Source organism: Apis dorsata, unplaced genomic scaffold (genome assembly GCF_000469605.1).
Source record: "Apis dorsata unplaced genomic scaffold, Apis dorsata 1.3 scaffold_207, whole genome shotgun sequence".
NCBI lineage: Eukaryota > Metazoa > Arthropoda > Insecta > Hymenoptera > Apidae > Apis > Apis dorsata.
In genome coordinates, this window is record NW_006263491.1 from 949710 (window position 1) to 955374 (window position 5665).

A 5665-nucleotide genomic window follows, 5' to 3' on the forward strand; every position below is an offset into this window, starting at 1 on the left:
ATAAAAATATAAATTTAGAAATAAGATTATTTTATAACCTGTACAACTATTTTCTATTTTCTATTTTTATATTTTCTATTTTTTTGTTCAAATAATTAAAATTTCTATATCAAAAAATATATTATTATTAGAATTATTATTGTATTTGAAATATAATTATCACATAGTATTTTTTTTATAATTATATAATTATATAATTATATTGTATATTTATTCAATTAAAATGAAAGTGAATATTTGTTACAACAAAAAACAATCAATCGAACAACATCGAAAAAATTTTGTATTGAAAGAAAAAGCCAATGCTTATACTAATCGATATTTCAGATCGAAAGTGATTACAGCGCCAGCATAAAATATCGGCAGTCTATAGTACTAACATTCTAATATACATAATTACATATATAATAATTTTTTATAAATAGATATTAAAAAATATTTCATAATTTTAATCAGTATCGATTCGTGATACGAAATGTGTGAACATATAGAATTATAAGAAAACTTGACGAAGAATTGAAGTATAATAAAATATATATATTGATTACTCAATTTTCCGATTTCTTCAATAACAAGTACTGGAAAATTGTCTACCAATCATAGCAAAACTACCAACTACTAGTCAAACTTGGCAACTTTACCACTCGTACAAGATAAAAAAACATCTTGATATTGATTTTAGTCAGTCGTACGAGAATTCGTTACGAACGATGTTTGATTATATCTCTAGACGCACATGATAACAGTTCTAAGCGAACAAATTGCATAAAAATTTATATAGAGAGTATTAATATATTTGTGAAATACTTTTGAATTATATTTTTAAGCTAAAAATATAAACATAATAATTATTTAAAAATATTGATTGAAATTTATTTATTAAGTTACAATTAAAGAAATACCTACAATAGGGAAAAAATATATTTTTGATTAATTTAAATAAATCAAGAGTACCAAATGTTATCGATATCAAATTATTATTTTTATATGAAGATTATAAACAATGTATAAATTAAAATGTTTAGAATTCCATATAATAAAAATATAATTGAAAACTTCAATTTCGAGACTATAGTTATCCATAAAATTAAATTAAAGAAGCAAATTAAATTTTAATAAAAAAATATTATTTATATCTATGATATATTTAATTATTATTTTTGCTTCAAATTCTATTTTTTATAATATTATAATTATTATATTATAATTAATATATAATATATTATTTTTTATTATATTATAATTATTCAGAATCCAAAAGCGTGAGAAAAATAAAAAATCTCAATTTTTTTGAAATCGGAAATATCGACATTTTCAAATTTCGCAATTCAATTCAATCTAATCTCTCTTGAATATCGAATCTCGACCCGATATTTTTGATATTTTTGCGTATTTCTATTTATATAACTTAATAATAAATATATAATATAATAATATAATAATATATTATATATATTATAATATTAATTATTATATAATTATATATATTATAATATAATAATAAATTATAAAAATAATTAAATAACAGTAAATAAGCTTCATCCAAATCGTATTTTTATACCAAATTATATATTTGTTTTGAGCTACAGATTTCTTAAATATGTTTCATGAATATATTAATATTGTACATATTATAGAAAATTCAAGCTTGATAGTCGTCAAACCATATCGACGAGTGAACAGTCTAGGTCTCATATCAATTAAAAAAATGGACGAGACGACTTTTCACGGGACTTTTTTGGTTTTCATCGCGATAGAAATTGACAGTTCAAATGCTAATTCGTTCGAGACGAATGCTAATTAAGAGAAATTCCTCGATATTCGATATTGGTTTCCATTGCGTTTGAAATTATCTAGAGCAAAGATATTGCAGAATTTCGTTTTTTTATGATAGATTTCACTAAATTGAAATGAATTTTCAAAAGTATAAATTGCATAAATTTATAAAGTAAGATAAAGTAATAAGATCAATTGTACACATAGCAAAAATAATTTGCAAATGAATATGTACTTTATAAATTTATATGATTTATTTAAAGATAATAAAATCATTCCTACTTTGTTTTATATGAATCAATATTATATATAAATTTGATATAGATTGATATAATTGAGTTAAAAAATATTAAAAATTACAAAAAAATGTAATATCTAGAATTGGAACAATAAATAGGAGCAAGAAATTGAACTGAAAGAAAAGAAAATGGAAAAAGTTAAAAATTTGTCGATCTTTTTTTTCCCTTTTATGGAACTCATAGATCGAGGATTTTTACCGTGATACCCGTTCATTAATCACACGGTTGTCAAGAGAACGACATGGTAGCACGAGACCACTAGGCGAACTGACATCGAGAATAGGAGATCTCCTATATCCCGGAAATGCGGCTTAGTCACTGGTTGGGGGTGGCCATTGTGCCTCGTTGAGTGCACATTCGTGTAAAATCCATAAGGAATGGTCGCGTCGAATCTAGGTATGTCGCGCTCCGTCATGACCGAGTAAAATATCAAAGGTGTATGACCCATAAACATTGTTGCTTCGATTGATTCGTATAAATACGTCGTATCGATGGAATTTATTATTTATGATAAAAGGTGATATTGCTTCACTAGTTCGTTTATTGATTTTAAAATAAAATGATAAAAGTTATTATAGGATAAAAGAAAATAGAAAAGGAAAATAAAATACAAATAAATTAAACTAAAAATAAATGAAAATGAATTAGTAAATTAAATATTATAGGATAAATAAATGATAAAAAATAAAGATAAAGAAATGAGAATGAAAAGATATTGTATTGATGTGAATCTAAATCATTGAATGGAAATTCAAAGAATGCATGTAAAAAGTAAGAAATGAATGATTAAAATTAATAGAGATTTAAAATTAAAGTTAAAAATAAGATGAAATTAAAGAGATTATTAAAATTATTACAATATTTATTTAGATTATTTGAAAATTAATTGAATTTGAAACAAAATTGAGATATAAAAAAATAGAATTGAATATTAACTATATCTTTTATTTATTGAATTAATCATATAATATAATCATATAATATTAATAAAATTATCAAATTCTTTCGAATATTTTTGCTATTATAAAATAAATAACTATTATAAAGTTAAATATTGATCAACGAATTGACGTGACACTTTATACATAAGTAAATATAAATATTTTTCTATTGAAATTATGATTTTAAAATGATATTATTTATCAGATAATTTAATATAATATTTTACCGATTTGGACATATTTAAAATAATATTACTTGAAATAATATTTCAAATAATAATAATATAAAAAGTTGAGAATTATAATGCTACAAGTTCAACTGATAAAATTAGAACTGTACCAAATTTTAATATTTTTAATTTAAAGGAAATTTTTAAGAAAACCGTGAATGTGATTTAATTTTTGATTTAATAAAAATTTAGATTAATTTTAATGAGTGATAATTTATATAATATAATAATAATTTATATTTTTATCCTATATAACAATATATTAGATATTTAATTTTACGATTTAAATGCTGCAATTTTTTATTTCACGCAAATTTCTTGTATTTTGATTGCGATCATATATAATAGAACGTCATCGAGTTTGCATAATATAATATTATATTATATTCCAAAATATTTATTTGCACAAAATACAAAAGAATCTTATTTTTTATGTACCAATATATCGTATGTATATTGACCTCGTTAATTTCATCATTTCAGTAGAAATATTACAATAATTATTTTGAATTAAAATATATAACGAACATATGAATAATTAATAATTATTCGTATATAAATTTAAATTATTCGTAATAAATTTATTACAAATAATTTATACAACTTATTAACATTATTTATATAACTTAAATAAATTAAATTCATTATAAAATTTATAAATATTGAAAAATACGCAATATCTTAAAATAGCTAATATTTTTGAACATGATATAATTCGCAAAGTTGTTAATCGCGTGACGCACGGTCACGCGTTACCGTCAAATAGAAAATCAATCTTCACATAACCAACTAGGCAAAAATCTAACCAAAATCAATCAACGATGGCTCATAGGAAACCGAAAGTCCTTTATTTAATATTAAAACCTATAATATGTAGCTAAAACTATTATATTATGCAAATAGTTAAAATAGTTAAAATTAAAGTGCTATTATAAAATTAATTAAATGTATATATAATTATGTTCATATATATTTATACTATGTATAAGAATTATTAATTTTTACAAAAAATACTTGCATATTCTTAATAGTAAAATTATATTTATATAAAATTATAAAGGCCAAAATGCTTGGAGGATAAGCAATTTATATAACCAAATTCATATAATATTGAATGCTTATTTATTATTTCACTATTTAATTTTTCGTTTCACATTCACATAAGTAAATTTAATAATACATTTAATTAATTTCTCGAATTATATAATAATTAATCTATTATATTACTTACATTTTTATTTAATAATGTTCATCATTAGTTCAAATAATAGTTCAATTAGAGTTCATTTAATTGTTCACTTAATTGACATAAATTTCATTTCAATAAATAAAGTTCAAATGATTGAAACACAAATTTACTGATATATATAAAAAAACAAAAATTTTGAAATCAATGTCAATTTGAGGTTAGGTTGTTCTAGTATTAATAAATCGACCGTACAACATTTCGCAATTAGACTACTCTAAGTTATATGATGTTTTGCGGTTGATATTCCGCTTGATATGCCCCCTAGGGTTGATAATTTGCACGATATAATCACAATCTGTTGCATCATGAGGCGCGTGAGACTGGAGTTAAGGCCAGAATGCTTGGAAGGGTGGTTAAAAAGGAGGTACGCACATGTTGCGGCGAGACAAATGTACGGAACGAAAGGAAGAGGGAAGAAATCAGATGGAGAAGAAGGGAGAAGAGAAAAGGATAGAGTGACGTATGTAGATTTTCAAAGACTGGAAGCACGCGTGCGCGCGATTACGTGTATCCCTGACAAATAACCGAACACAGTCATTCCCCTATGAGTGTTCGAAGTGCTCGTAGGGGAATGACTCGACAGAGATAGACAAGAAGGAAGCACTCGTCGCATTTCTAAATCAGCAAATGTGCGAAAAAGAGAAAGAGAATTTATATGGAAATTAATATGGAAAGAAGCGTAAGGTAAGAAGATAATGTTGATTATATTTGAAGCGTTTTTAATAGCGTTGTAATATCAAGAAATAAATTTTTTTCAAATTGAAAAAAGAAAATATAATTAATAGCAAATTTTGATTTATTTTTACAATCAATATACATACATAAATAGAATTTTTTATTTTTTGAAATACAATATAAATTGAAAATATATTTAATACTTAACATTTTATTTCTATTTATTTCTATTTACGTATTGAATAAAAATTTTCAAATAAGGAAAAAGTTGAAAATTATTCTATCTTTTTTAATTAAAAATTTTTTCTGGAATTTTAAAAATTGTAATATATAATGAAGAATAAAGATACGCTAAATAAGATATTTTAATGATTTTAATTAATATTATTATTGAAATAATTTTATTACAATGAAATATATAATTTTTGAAGATATATTTCATAATATTTTATAGTATATATATTATAATGAAATACATTAATATACATTACATTA